Raw genomic sequence first — 16506 nt, 5'->3', positions numbered from 1 at the left:
GAAATAAGTATAACTAGAGTACCGACCGTTTCCTTGTGAAAGAGAAGTGTGCTTAATTCTATTGAAAGTGTACATTTGTGTACTTCAACTGAGAGAAATATACTTTTTAAAAAGTGCACTTGCAGATAATATAATATATTTAAAATTAAAGGCCACTTAATTGTACTTAAGAAGAGTACACTTTAATATTTCTTAACACACTTAAAGGATGAGTTCAACTCAGAATTAAAATTTCCTCACCCCCATGTCATCCAAGATTATGTCTTTCTTTCTTCAGTCGAAAAGAAATTAAGGTATTACATTTCCCATCATCCTCCTTGGCTCTCACCTGCACTTCTCAATCACCCTCATCAGCAGCACCATTAAAGCACACACCTCGTCTTCCCTCATTGTCCAGTCTTGTTTAGATTATGTAGACTAACCTGTCTCCAGCGCTATTCTCCAGCATCTGTTCCCCATTATGTTTCCCTGTCGTTCCTGTATGTATGTCTTACCAGACATGGAGGTGTGTGCTTCAGCCATCCACGATTTCCCTCATCTAAAAGAAAGGACATTCTGTTAATCTCCATTTCCATCCATTTCAATCTTTACCCTGTTTATTCACCTGATATCTGCCATTTCACTCAGTTCTGCAAATAAAACATTCTGTTAATGATTTTTATTTTGATCAGACATTTGGTATTACATTTCAGTGTTCTTCTTTAAAATAATTATATGGTAAATAACAACTATATTATTATTATTATTATTATTATTATTAATATGTATAATATGTATAATATGTATACTCTCCACATAGCAAGTGATCTTGGACATGTATCCTGTCAGTCAGATCTGGGCCATGTGTGGAAATGATGGCACAGCATGATCAATGCAAACAACATGAGGGTTGATTGTTGGTGAGAGAACCCTTATGGGAAGAAAATATATTTACCTATATATATATATATGAATGATCAATATATTACATGATTTAACAGTATATTTGAAAATATACAGAAAAATATACTGCGTAAATATATTACAATATATTGAATAATACATAAGGAATCACCGCTTTTCATATATTGAAAAATATGACATATGAAAAAAATAACATTTACTCTCCTTTAACAATCAGAAGCAAAGCATGCTGGGAAGTCTGTTGTAACGGCTGATTGTAACTCATTCCATGAATGTGTGTGTAAATATATGTGCAATATATGTAGACAATAAAGGATAAAACTTTATGAATGTAATGCTATTTTGTCTTCATTTATAAATATTTTATATTTATATTTTATAATTATATAATGTGGCTCAGATCAATCCAGTGATCCTCTACTTCAAATCAGGATTGTGATCTTGGGCCAATTAAGTGCACTTTAATGCAGTTGACTTGAATGATTTACAGTTTACTTCATTTGAAATGATGTTTTATCTGTAAATAATGTTTTATCTGTTATGACATGGCATTTCAAAGATTAATTTTAAAGAGTACTACAGTTTACATTATTGAATTGATTAAAATTTAAAATAAAACACACTGCATTTTATTACTATATTCCTGCTGTATTCCAGATCTTCGGGATGTGATGCTTTGTGAGGAACTGTTAGAGTGAGATTTAAAAGTTGTATGTGAATATTTATGACAATCAAATGCATTTAAACTTAGCCTAAAAAGCAGCAAAGAAGAAGCTGTTGTTTGTGCACGTGGATCCTCCTGTGATAAGGTTGATTGAACTGTTTGCCCTTGAACTCATTCAGTAAATGATCAATCTTTAATTCTCAGTCCTATCTCTCTTAAGGTATTATAGGAACAAATCCAAATCCAAACTTTTATATTTATCTCATTCCTCACTACTGATTGTAAGAAAAGAAAAAAAAAAGAAAGAAAAGAAAAGAAAAGAAAAGAAAAGAAAAGAAAAGAAAAGAAAAGAAAAGAAAAGAAAAGAAATGGCTGCCAAACAAAACGGAAAATTAAAGTAAAATATCCTAATTTAAATAAAGTGCAAAAAACTTTAACAGAAATATTTTACATATATTTCCTGAACTGATTCAAATGACTGGCAGCAACAGAACATTAAACACTAACAGATCTCTCAAGATCTCAGCGTTTTCACTACAATCCAGTTTGACTTTTTTGTTCTCCAAAACAATGACAGAATTTGCATTTAGGAGAAACAAGCATTCAAAACTTACAGTCTCTCACATATATGGATAAATGATTTTGATCACTCTGCACTTCAGCAGATTTTCTGTCCAATCAAATGCTCTCTAGAATCCAGAAGAAGTCCCGCCCCCTACATTATAAGTTAAATCAGTCGCTTGTTCTCACATATACTATTTTCTACACGGTGAATTGCACATAGTGCACTATATGGGGATAACGAACAATTCAGACAGTGTAAATATGCTTTACAAATATTAATTAATATGTTAATATGACCTGTTCCTCAGACGGAGAACAGGAGGTTTTTGAATGCGTCCAGGACTGCAAAACCCCAGAGCGCAGAGCAGGCCACTGGACACCACTGCTTCGAATGATAAGCCACGGGGAATGCAGTCATTTGTGGCGGCTGCAAATTCTAGGTCCACTAACCCTTCCAACAAAAAGAAAAGGGACACATAGGACACAATCTCTGCATGGGAGAGATGGACAGCACCTAGGGTTTTCTGTGATGTCCTCTCCCAAGTTCACCACGTCCACCACAAAAAAAAAAGAAAAAAAAAGAAAAAGAAAAAAAAAAAGTAGGCAATGTGGAGTTTGGGTGTGAAAAAAAATAGGTTTTAAGTTGTGTTCAAGCCAGTTCAGCTCCCCCTCAACACACAGTGTTCACAGATTGCTGACAGCGATACCACAAGTAGTGCAGAAAACTCAGCCAGCAAAAGAATTTGGTCTGATGGGCACAAGTGTAATGTCACAAAGCGCTTCAGCCCTTGGGTTCAAAGCAAATAAAAAATTCTTGGTTGATCAATGTAGAGGGTGCAGGGAGACAAACAAACAAACAAACAAACAAAAAATAAAATAAAATAAAATAAAATAAAATAAAATAAAATAAAATAAAATAAAATAAAATAAAATAAAATAAAATAAAATAAAATAAAATAACCAAGAGATAAAGTGGTCTCTGAGTCACAAAGATCCTGGCTGTTTTTCTATCTGTCCACTAGATGGTGCCAGAACTCCATCTATGGAATCAGTTCAGCAGAACCCTCTGGCTCTTTATCAGGATGCTTTGAGAGTGTTCTGTGCACCCTTGAGTCCTCATTAAAGTTTACCTGGATGCAATTTTGGCTTGCCATGTAGGCTTCGAAGGAATTTCGGTGGGACGGCATCCTCTTATATTCCGTTTTATGAAGGGAGTGAAGCGTTTGAGACCAGTGTCGAAGCAACTGATCCCATCATGGGACTTGTCCATGGTTCTGAATGCTTTAAATCAGGCCCTGTTTGAACCTCTACAGGACATATCATTCAGTTATTCGTTTCATGGACCACTCAATGCAAGGGTAAGCCAATCTCCTGACAGAGCCTTTCCCATTGGATGGTGGAGGTGATTGAAATGCCCTATACATCCATGGGTCTTCATTCCCTGGTGGGCTTAAGGGATCATTCTACAAGGGGTATGGCTACCTCGTGGGCATTGTTCAAGGGGATTTTGGTGGGGGATATTTGTGTGGCGGCAAGCTCATACATTTTTTTCAGATTTTACAGTCTTGATGTCACTGCACCTACTATGCCTCATGCAGTTCTCAATGTTGTCTCTTTGGAGAATTGAAAGGTTATTTTTCTTTCTTGTGGGGTCTGTTCGGCAGCTTCGGAAAGCATACATTATGGGAGTTGGCTATATTATTCCTATAGTGAGATACTGAGTGATTGTTTGAAAGATTACATTAGGATACTTGTGTAAGCCCGGTTCTCTGAGAACAAAGTGAGCTTCGTATCTCACCAAGATTCCCTACTCGCATAACACAGGGAAGAGCATGCTTAGAATGACAAAGTGAAGGTTTCTGCAGGCAATTTGAGAGGCTAAAGTTCAACAGTTTTTTAGGGTCTATACTAAATGAAATGTCACTTTATCAGCAGTGAATGTTTCACAGTACAACACTATCACACCCAAAGAACTTTATCTTCTCAAAATTTCCTGCACCACCTTCTTTGAACAACAGTTCTATTAAGTGTTAACAACGAAATTATGTGGTTTTGATAATCAATTAACACTGCTTTTTGTCATTTTTTACAAGATGGACAAAATTTGACACCAAAAAAGTAATTCGGTTTAACCAAAATTTCGATTTTATCGAATGACACATTTTTGGTTATACCAAATGATGATATTTTCAAACAATGCTAACAGGATGATATCTAGCTAGCAAGCAAAAAGGACAATCAAACATTTTATATTAAGTACAAGTTTTTAATACTACAACATTTTCCATGTTTTATAGAGGTTGTACCGAATAACCTGATGCGTATGAGCAAGTGAAAACATGAATTTTTCAAATAGTTAAAAGAGAGTTAGTTACTTGGAAGGTGTCTGAATTATATCACATCCTGTCACATAATATTGACCACTTGACTTAATCCAAAATGATCCCTTTATATTGGTTTCATGGTTTCAAATTCATTTTTCCAGACATTTTTTTTCTCATAACAAAGCAACGATTGTTGATATAGATCTTGATATATTATGTTATAAAATCATGCCAGAATAAAAAATACATACATTTATTACATTTTAAGATATTTTAATCATAAATGAAATGGCTGTATTGGCCTTTGGATGGTTACACTGAATGATCTTTTAAACTTTATATGTAGCAAAATATAGTTAAATCCTTTTGGATTTAATAAAAAAGATCTAGTTGTACTACCTTACTTATTTTGGATGTCATATCTTTGTTTTTTTATTATTATATATAATTACCAAATTATCAAAAAATTGTGAGATAATAACAAAATATCTTTATGTCAGTATATATGGCAGTTTTCCCTGTGGTATCAAATATCGATATTTACTCCAAGAGAGTTTCTTTAACCTCCACATCTATATAGAACAGTCACTATGCAAAGAATTAAATATAGCTGACATACCATTCCTTTCTAAATCAATCAAACAACACACATGTTTTAATGCTGTAACAATAACTTCCACTCTGACAGCCTGGTGGAAATTTCACCAAATCACAAATTCTATACTAGCTCCGTCTAACCTCACCCCACTGTGGAACAATCCTGACTTCATAAGCAATAAAAAAATACTGAACTTCCGCACATGGGCTGAAAAAGGTATCACTCACATTAAACATATTTTCAAATCCAACACATTAACAACATTTCCGCAGTTGGCCCAGGAGTTTGGCATCAGGAGCAATGAATTTTTAAAATACCTACAAATCAAATCTTCTGTTCTGGCAAAAATAAACATCAGAGCCACAAACTTAGAACTTCCACCCGCAATATCAGACTTGGTTAACATTCCATCCCCAAAGAAACTTCTCTCTAAAATATACAAAATCATTTCAAATCAACTTCAGACCATATACTTGCCAACAATAAAATGGGAAAATGATCTCTCAATAGCTCCTGATGCCAACTTCTGGACCCAAATCTGCAAAAACATCTATCTTATGTCCAAAAATGCTAATCTTCAATTAATACAATACAAAACACTTCACAGAACACATTACACAGGCAATAGATTAGCTAAAATGGGTTTTACATCAGAAATTTGCACACATTGCAGTCAGAAATCCACAGATACATACATCCATGCAACCTGGCACTGCACTCCCATCAAACAGTTTTGGGAAGAGGTAACACAGTCACTATCCACTTTAGTGGGTTGCCACATCCCACTATCGCCCTCTCTCTGCTTGCTAGGGGACCTCACAATAATTACTGATAAATCTATAAACTTTAAAATTCTCCTAATAGCTCTAACCATCGCCAAGAAAACTATCCTCATGAACTGGAAAACTCGCAACAACATACACATTAACCACTGGAAAAATCTCCTTACCGACTTCATTACATTTGAATATACATCTCCCTCCTATAATCATTCATCTGAAACCGACCTCTGTCATCCAACACTTTCTGACCTCTTACAACTCTGAATCCCTTCTCTATCCTCAACTTCAACTCCTCCCACCTTATAATCAAACCACAGATATTACTGCATTGCTGTTATTGTTGTCATCATTGTCATTATTTTCATACTTTCATTAATGTTAATGTTATGATTGCTATTATTGTTTGTTGTTATCATTGTCATTATTGTTTTATTTATTGTTGCTCTTATCACTCTTATCATTGCCATTGTCATCATCATTGTCATCATCAACAACATCATCATTATTATTATTATTATTATTATTATTATTGCTATTTTGGAATAACTAACCTGGTTTTCATTGTCAATACCACTATATTTAAAACATTGGATTATTTCCAATCCCCCCCTAATCTTCTCGTGTTTTTAATGCACCACAACGTAGAAGAGAAAATATATATACATACATTGAAAAACCTCACAAACACTCAGGCAGGTGAGACAGGCGAGAAGTGGTTCGCACCATGTCCCCCTTCTTTTAATGCACCTTAGACACTACACATAACATAAAAAAAAAAAAATAAAAAAAAAGGACATAGGTACCGAAAAGATGCAGGGGGGAGGTCTATATTATATTATATTATATTATATTATATTATATCACTGGCTGAAATTAATTGATTCATTGAGAGTGGTGTGACAATGGTAATCATTGCATCGGACAAAAAAAAAAAAAAAAAAATTTGACTAATGCCAGAATGGTGATGGTGGGTGAGTGCTGTTAATGGTGATGACAATGGTAATAAATGGGCACACATACACACACACACACACACACACACACACACACACACACACACACACACACACACACACACACACACACACACACACACACACACACACACACACACACACACACACACACACACACACATCACACTTATACATTTACACCTTTTTTTTGTTCACTTCTGGAATTATGGAACTACTAGATTGTTGGTCACTGCACTATTAGAGTCTGTACATCTGTCTGTCTGTCTGTTAATAAAAAAAAAAAAAAAAAACCTCCACATCCCAGCAGTGTGTTCCTGAGTTAAAACCCTCTGAACCCAGAACACAGTCAAATCTCTCTGGATTATCAGGAAGCGGCTGTTTGTTCCTGTTTTCTCTCACACTGGTCAGATCATCAGACAGGATGAGAAATGGATTTGCAGTGTTTGGATCCAGAATCACAGGAGCTGATGAGACACAATCAACAACTGCTTTTATTCTGATGTTCATATAATGATAAAATGCTGATTTCCAGTGTGTGTGTAAGAGCAAAGATCTTCTCCAGACTCACTGTTTTGGACGATGTCCTGCATCTTCTTCCAGACTCTAAACTGTAGGTTGCCCAAGTAACGTGACACATCAATCAAAGCTCCAGAAGCCATCTGTGGATCCGGCTGTGAAATCTGGACTCTGGAAGAACATTGAGGAGTCAGAACTGCATTGAAGTTTCTCTTGTAAGGACTACAGCGCTGTATTGAGCTCCTAATAGAACATAATTATATTTACTCAGGTTGCCTTTGTTTTGTGTTGTATTTCGTTTGCAGATTTAAAACTTTTTAGGATGAGATGCACACAGAAATCAGGATGGGTGTAAATGCTTTTTCACAGCATAGTGTTTAAGACTACTTATTGTTCTTCTCGTATGAAACAAGAGACCTTTGCTTTACCTTATATGATGGAACCACTTCACTGATGGGTCTGAACGTGTGATTGACGTGTTTCTGAGAATCTCTGCACACTAAACACACAGTCCTCCAGACAGAAGAGTTTGAGTTTCTCACTGTGTAAACTGCAGATCTCCTCAGACGAGAAACAACAAAGTTCTTCTGCAGATGCATTTAATTAATCCATTTTCACTGTTTGAGCTATATATTATATATATATATATATTTATATATATATTTATTACTGAACATAAACATACGAGCTTGATAAAAATGCTAATTTTACAAGGAAATTTCAGATGGCACTTAGAGGTTTTGCATCTGAATTCTTTATATTAAATGCAGAGATAATATATTAAAAGCACAATTTAGTTCATAGTCTCAAAATAGCACAGTTGAGTAGACTTAGATGTTCTGATTATCTTAAGAAGCACTAAAGAAGTTTTATTATATTAAGTATAAAATTAGTGCACAAAAATAGAGCACTTTAAGTACATTATAGAAGTGTGCTTGTTTTTCACGTGGGCTGTTTTTGTGCACAAAGTATTCTCATCACTTCATAACATTAAGGTTGAACCACTGCAGTCACGTCGACTGTTTTAACGATGTCTATACCTGTCTGGAACTTGAAAGTGTCGGTTAAATTGCTGTCTATGGACGAGTCATATTTCTCTCAGATTTAATCAACAATATCTTAATTTGTGTTCTGAAAGTGAACAAAGGTCTTACAGGTGTGGAATGTCATAAGGGTGAGTAATTAATGACAGAAATTTCATTTTTGGGTGAACTAACCCTTTAAAAGGCTTAAAGGTGTAAGATAAAAAGATATATTTGTATTTTAAACCTGCTTCCAGTTTACTTTAAAATTAAAAGGTTTGTAAAAGGTTTTATTTCAGCTGATCTTGTTAAGGTGACATTATTATTTTCTAGTTTCATGTTTCCTTTTAAAAGTGTTACGTTTACAGACCCAGTTTCAACCTGCTCCTTGTAAAACAATTACAAAACAGAATTAAAGCTGCAAGCAGCGTTGAGAGGGCCCTCGCACCTGGGCTCACCGCCACCCGTTGGCCTGAGGAAAACAGTGAACAGTGGGCATCATGCATTTAAATGAGTGAATACAGGAGAATTATGCCAAAGTCATTTCGAAATGCCACACTTCCTGCGGCCAACAGGTGGCGCTTTTACCGTAACTGAATTTTGCCATGTTGATGTCTTCAGGCCAGGACTATCATTGAACACGTGAAGTTTGAAGCAGATCGGACATTGTATGCCTGAGTTACAACAACTTCCTGTTTCTTTCGTGGCGTTAATCGCATACATTAGCACTCAGCCAAGTGTTGCATGATTTAACGTGTTTCTAGCATGTCTGGTACTTCGTGGCATGATGAAATGTGAATCTGGTAGTGAATTACATCGTGAAGCATGCCATTTCCTGTTGCCAGCAGGTGGCGCTATGACTAACTAAATATTGTCATATAGAAGTCTTTAGGCCAGGACTCTTATCACACATGTGAAGTTTGGAGCAGATCGGACATAGTATGCCTGAGTTACAGCAGCTTCCTCTTTCATGGCGAAACATCAGACTTTGTCAGTCCGCCATGGACACGCCCTTCAGCGAAAACTCAAGATCTTTGATATTTATCATCGTTAAGGTCTTAAGATTAGACTGATAACATTTGATGTTGATCTGGTTAAATCTCTATGAGGAGTTAATCACAGTGTAAAACATGTCATTTCCTGTTGCCTGCAGGTGGCGCTATGACTGTAACTGAATATTGTTATGAAGATGTCTTCAGGTCAGGACTCTAATAAAGCATGTGAAGTTTGGGGCAGATCCGACATTGTTTGTCTGAGTTACAACAACTTCCTGTTTCATGGCGAAAACATCAAACTTTGTCAGGCTGCCACGGACACGCCCTTCAGTGAAAACTCTAGATCTTCGCAATTTAACGTCACAAAGGCCTTTAGATTAGACTGACCAAAAATGACATTGATCTGATTAAATCTCTAGGAGGAGTTCGTTAAAGTACAACGTCTGGAAAATGCAAAAAACGGTGAATTAATTCAAAATATCTGACTTCCTGTTTGGTTTCGGATTTCGCTCCAAGAGAATTTTTTGTAGGTACTGGGCTGATAAATGTGTGTACCGAATTTCAAACCCCTAGTGTTATGTAGCGAGCGGGGCTGTACGTTAGATGGCGCTATCGAGCCATTTTGCCATGCCCAATTCCAAAACCCATAACAGACGTAAATTTTCACCACTTCTGACGCGTGTGCAAAGTTTCATGAGTTTTCGAGCACGTTTAGGCCCTCTAAAATGCGATTTACTTTGGAGAATAATAATAAATATAGCTGCGAGCAGCGATGGCGGGCCCAAGCCCGGTGGCACCGCCACCCCGGTGGCTTCAGGGCAACTGTGCACAACGGGCAATAGGCATTTAAAACGGTTAAACATCAAAGGACTATGTCAAATTCACTCCACATTTACTGCACTACAAGGTGCCGCTATAGAGCCCCTCCTCCCTGCCCATTTTCAAAGGATTACATGTGCCAAGTTTTAACATTATTCTGATGAATTTTGAAGCAAATCAGGTAAAAATAAGAGGGTGATCTCAATGTATGCTGAAAGTGACACATTTTCTGCTTCCAGTTGGTGGCGCTATGACTTTGAATCACAATAGTCACATCCATGTGATCAGCCTTGTACAACGAAGACTAAGCCGAAGTTTCATCAAAATCAATTAATGTATGCAGAAGTTATAACCCTTTGTTTCCCTTTTCTTGCTATTAATTCGTTGCCTCGCCACGGCCAAACCGTTTGAGATATCCAAAATCCGTTTGCAATTAAACAACTTCAATGTGTTAGCAACAAGTTAAAAAAAGCTTGGTGTAAATTGGATAAACCCTGTAGGAGTAGTAGTATTAAATTCATAGCCTGTTTTTTCAAAAAATTAACATTCAAACAAAAATAGCCGACTTCCTGTTGGTCGGAGCTAATGAAGCCCCTCCACCATGCCTATTTCTATGGCTTTGTCCATGTCTACTGGTTGACAATATTGATGTGTGTGTCGAGTTTCATGCAATTTGAAGCATGTTAAGAGCCTCAAAAACACTCAAGAATATTATTACAGTTTGACCTGTTGCCATGGCAACAATATTTCAAATATCAAAAATCCTGTCATAGGTCTACATCTGCTGTGTATTGACATTACACTGATGAAGTTTGAAGCAAATCAGGTAAAAATAAGAGGGTGATCTCAAAGCATTTCAAAAAGTGATACACTTCCTGCTGCCAGTTGGTGGCGCTATAACTTTGACTCACAATAGTCACATCCATGTGATCAGACTACTACAACCAACACACTCGTGAAGTTTCATAAAGATCAATATATGTATGCAGACGTTATAACACATTTCCTGTTTCCTTTTTCTCGCCATAAATTCGTTGCCTCGCCACGGCCAAACCGTTCGAGATATCAAAAATCCGCTGGCAATTTTTAATCATCAGTGTCTTGACTTCATGCTGACTGAGTTTGGTGGCGATCGGATTAATCGTCTAGGAGGAGTATATCAAATTCCAGAGCATGCGTTTTTCAAACAACCCTTAATAGCTGACTTCCTGTTGGCGTGGCGTTTAACTTAGAGCACGAAAGTTGTTCGGCCCGATGAGGTCTATATGTGTACCGAGTTTCATACTAATACGTGCAAGCGTGTTTAATATATGGACCAAATTTTCAGACTTTTTTCAAGGGGGCGCTGTCGAGACCCCCTGCCACGCCCGGGTACCAGCCTCTGCGGCGTCCTAATGGCCGCGGATTCCAATGTGTGTGCAAATTTTCAAGAGTTTTTGAGCATGTTAAGGCCCCCAAAAAGCCCCGGAAGACGGAAAAAAAATAAAAAATAAAAATAATAATAATAATAATAATAATCCTTAGAAGAACAAGAGGGCCCTGCGCGAATTTTCGCTTGGGCCCTAATAATAATAAACGGAGCAATTCCAATAGGGTCCTCACACCATCGGTGCTCGGGCCCTAATAAGTGCAAGCACATGTGAAAATGAAGAGTATACAGAAATAGATATGATGTAAATATGAGTGAAGAATATCTAATATCTTCTTATCAAAGCACAGATCTGTTATATATATATTTGTAAACACAAGCTTTTTATTTAGGATGTAATTAATAGCGATAAATCAATTTGAAAGTCCATATATATAAATAAAAAAAAAAACATTACTGGTGTGCATGGCACTGGCAAAACTAGGGCACTGACACATTTTAAGATCTGTCAGTACAAGTTTTCAGTTAAAAAAGCTCAAACATGAATGGATTAGCTTAAGCCTTATCTGTGAAACCGGGGAAGTGTTTGTAGACAAAATTATCCATAGTGAGTTTGTCAAACAGTTTAAAATCAGTGAGATGTATACATTTTCCATTTAAACATATAAGAGTTGATCTTGCACAAGTGAAATTGCAAACAGGAAAGTGAACTGAATGTTACTAAAAAGACCAACCCTTTCAAGTAGCCTTTAATCAAGTGAATAAATCCTGATTTCTTCAGTGAAATCTGGCTGGCCATTCTTCATTATTACACATTCATGTGATTGAAGACATTGTTCGATATTGTTGCAATAATGTGTAAATGCCCCATTTTTTGGCATGACCACGGATCTCTTGATCCTTTTGTTGCTGTATGATGAAACCCCAATTGCTCACCTATGAGAAAAAAATAAGGAAATGCAAGAGGATATTTATGCTCACAATCATTTACATTTACATTTACAGTTTGAAACTTGCTGATTGAAAATTTTGGTTTTATTATGATCAGATAAAGCACTGCATCCTAGAAAGCTCTCTCCTTTCAGCTTGTTTTTGACTTAATGGCTTGTAAAAAAATGGCTTGAGATGTTTTACACACTTACCAAAAATGTAGGGATGTCATCGTGTTCCACATCGTCAAACACAAATGCAGACCTTAGGTAAGAAAAATTGGGTTGTGTCTGTTATTAATTAATTGAACTCACTATGCTGAAACTTACAAACCTGATTCCAAAAAAGTTGGGACACTGTACAAATTGTGAATAAAAACAGAATGCAATGATGTGGAAGTTTCAAATTCCGATATTTTATTCAGAATACAACATAAATGACATATCAAATATTTAAACTGAGAAAATGTATCATTTTAAGGGAAAAATAAGTTGATTTTAAATTTCATGGCATCAACACATCTCAAAAAAGTTGGGACAAGACCATGTTTACCACTGTGTGGCATCCCCTCTTCTTTTTATAACAGGCTTCTAGTTGCTCAACTGTCTTAGGTCTTCTTTGTCGCATCTTCCTCTTTATAATGCGCCAAATGTTTTCTGTGGGTGAAAGATCTGGGGCCGGATTCACGAAACATTCTTAAGAATAAAATTCTTCTTAACTGCTAATTTCTTCTTATTTTTTAACTTAAGAAAAAAGATAAGAATATTTTGTATTCTCAAAAACTCTTCTTAAGAATGTTCTTATCTTTTTTCTTAAGATTGTTCTTAGGATCAAATTTAAGAAGTATTCATATTCCCGAAAAGAATGTTCTTAAAAATCATCGTAAATAACTTCTTAAAGTTAGGATAACCTCCAACCTGTCTTAAATAGATGCTCAGCGAATTTATTGGGTCGTTTCATATGACAAATGTTAAGCATATGACATAACACTAGCTAGCTAAATATAATACATTACTTGTACCCTGAATGTGGACGAGCACTCTAAAGTCTGTAATTACACTATTGATCATTTGCGCGTACCTGTATATGATGCGCGCACTCAAGCTTGTACGGAGAACGGCACAAGATGTTAGCACGATTTATTAATTTGTTTCCTCTTTTTATAAACAGTGTGCACGATTTAACAAACCGAGGGAAAGAATTAGTAAATCATGAGCATGATTTAGCCTACTATTTTTTTCTGCATGTCATGTGCGGGGCTCCGTAAGCTAGAACTAGCGAGGCAGCGCACACGGATACAGGACGCATTCACTCCAGAGAGAGCGCAAAAAAGTCAGTGTACAAATGAATGGAAAAGAACGTTGCATCTTGAGACAGGTTTTTTTTTTAAATAACGATTTTAATGGTCCATTAAAAACATGACAGAGTGATTAGCTCCCGTCAAACAATCACAACAAAAATAGTCTGCGCGCTCATTATGATATCTACGGTAGCCTAATCTACATGCAGTGACAGGCTTTGAGGTGTTTTTCATTCAGCGAGTCTTCAGCAATTACCCCCTTTCAATCAAATAAACACCATTCATTTTCTTCTTAAGTAAAAAATTAAGATCTTGCCCTAAGTTCTTAAGAAAATATTTCAGAACTTCCTAAGATTTTTTCAAGAATTGCACTTAGGAACATTCTTAAGAACTTCTTAGAATTTATCTTAAGAATTTTCTTAACTTCTTTCTTAAGAAGATGTTCGTGAATCCGGCCCCTGGACTGCAGGCTGGCCATTTCAGTACCCGGATCCTTCTTCTGCGCAGCCATGATGTTGTAATTGATGCAGTATGTGGTCTGGCATTGTCATGTTGGAAAACGCAAGGTCTTCCCTGAAAGAGACGACGTCTGGATGGGAGCATATGTTGTTCTAGAACTTGATATACCTTTCAGCATTGATGGTGCCTTTCCAGATGTGTAAGCTGCCCATGCCACACACACTCATGCAACCCCATACCATCAGAGATGCAGGCTTCTGAACTGAGAGCTGATAACAACTTGGGTTGTCTTTGTCCTCTTTAGCCCGGATGACATGGCGCCACAGTTTTCCAAATTTTGATTCGTCTGACCACAGAACAGTTTTCTACTTTGCCACAGTCCATTTTAAATGAGCTTTGGCCCAGAGAAAACGCCTGCGCTTCTGGATCATGTTTAGATATGGCTTCTTTTTTGACCTATAGAGTTTTAGCCGGCAACGGCGAATGGCACGGTGGATTGTGTTCACCGACAATGTTTTCTGGAAGTATTCCTGAGCCCATGTTGTGATTTCCATTACAGTAGCATTCCTGTATGTGATGCAGTGCCGTCTAAGGGCCCGAAGATCACGGGCATCCAGTATGGTTTTCCGACCTTGACCCTTACAATTGTTCCAGATTCTCTGAATCTTTAGATGATATTATGCACTGTGGATGATGAGAACTTCAAACTCTTTGCAATTTTTCTCTGAGAAACTCCTTTCTGATATTGCTCCACTATTTTTCGCCGCAGAATTGGGTGAATTGGTGATCCTCTGCCCATCTTGACTTCTGAGAGACACTGCCACTCTGAGAGGCTCTTTTTATACCCAATCATGTTACCAATTGACCTAATAACTTGCAAATTGGTCCTCCAGCTGTTCCTTATATGTACATTTAACTTTTCCGGCCTCTTATTGCTACCTGTCCCAACTATTTTGGAATGTGTAGCTCTCATGAAATCCAAAATGAGCCAATATTTGGCATGACATTTCAAAATGTCTCACTTTCAACATTTGATATGTTATCTATATTCTGTTGTGAATAAAATATAATTTTATGATATTTGTAAATTATTGCATTCCTTTTTTTATTCACAATTTGTACAGTGTCCCAACTTTTTTGGAATCGGGTTTGTAGTATCTAAATTATGCACATATTTCATGTTTCAGAATTAAAAAAATAAATAATCCACACATAACCCCACTAAAACACTGACCTGGATGATCCATTTGATGTATTGGGTGAATCCACACAAATTCCCAGTTGTGCAGAGAGATATATTCCCTGGTGTGGAAAGCAGAGGTCATAGGTAACATGAGAAACATCTCTATATACCTTTTTTTTCCCTTTCTTTTTGTATAACTTTAATCTCCGATGCATTATTATATTAACAAAAATTAAATGCACATTTATTTGCATCCCTGTCATTTTTGTGTTTGTTCTGTAAGTGTCTGACATAGTATAACTATAGACAAAAGAATATGGTATTTGGTTAGGACATTTTTTGAGTAGGACTTTTAGAGGCACTTAACTGATAATGAATTGTCTTTTTAAATGTAAAACAAAGATTTCGTAAGATTTAGGATACATTTATTTTAAACTACATACAGTACAGTATACTGTAGTAAATATAACTGTAATTAATTTCCTCACCATTTTATTTGTTAATGCTCCTCTTCAAAACTGTGAAAATAAACTTGTGTTCAAGTCCCACAGAGATCTCTGAAAGAAGAGAGGGCTGTAAGCCTTAGATAATAAAAAATAATAATAATCTTCAACCTGTCACATATTGGGTTAACCCCTTCAGACCTGAATTATGTTCCACTAAGCAAAAAAAAAAAAAAAAAAAAAAAAAAAAACTTACCCAATTGACATTTGCTCTTCTTTATTGTATAAATGAGTCTAAAAAAAAAGATTTGTGCAAACTCTTTTTTTTTTTCATGTCTGCTAGAATGGACATCAGTGTTACAGACACGCCAGGCTCTGCACTGTGATGGAATTTTTGAACTAATTAATAATGAACTAACATTTCTTTTCTTCTACAGGACTAATAATAATAATCTAACTTAGAAACAGAGAAACAGTCACTAGGACTGAGTGTTGTGATTCAGAAACATTCTGCTGTGCTGGCTAGACAGCATCCCTTTTGAGGATAAAAAATAGTCTTTGAGGAATTGTTTTAACCTATTGAGTAATCTGAACTATTAACCCTGAGACATTTTTTGATGATCTTGTGATTCAGTTGTTCTAATCTAAATTTATGCGG

The 16506-nt window shown here is 36.2% G+C and overlaps 1 long non-coding RNA gene across 1 annotated transcript; it reads right to left on the bottom strand.

Annotated features, from left to right (window-relative positions):
* Positions 1–6708: 6708 nt before the first annotated feature.
* On the bottom strand, positions 6709–16048 carry LOC137008958 (uncharacterized). Its single transcript, XR_010892834.1, has 5 exons — positions 15894–16048; positions 15457–15524; positions 12676–12727; positions 7381–7499; positions 6709–7276 (listed from the first exon to the last, which is right to left on the bottom strand). It is a non-coding gene; the product is annotated as an uncharacterized lncRNA (long non-coding RNA).
* Positions 16049–16506: the final 458 nt, after the last annotated feature.

Source organism: Chanodichthys erythropterus, chromosome 3 (assembly GCF_024489055.1).
Source record: "Chanodichthys erythropterus isolate Z2021 chromosome 3, ASM2448905v1, whole genome shotgun sequence".
Lineage (NCBI taxonomy): Eukaryota > Metazoa > Chordata > Actinopteri > Cypriniformes > Xenocyprididae > Chanodichthys > Chanodichthys erythropterus.
The sequence above is the reverse complement of the archived record's forward strand: the minus strand, read 5'-3'. Positions and strand labels throughout refer to the sequence as shown.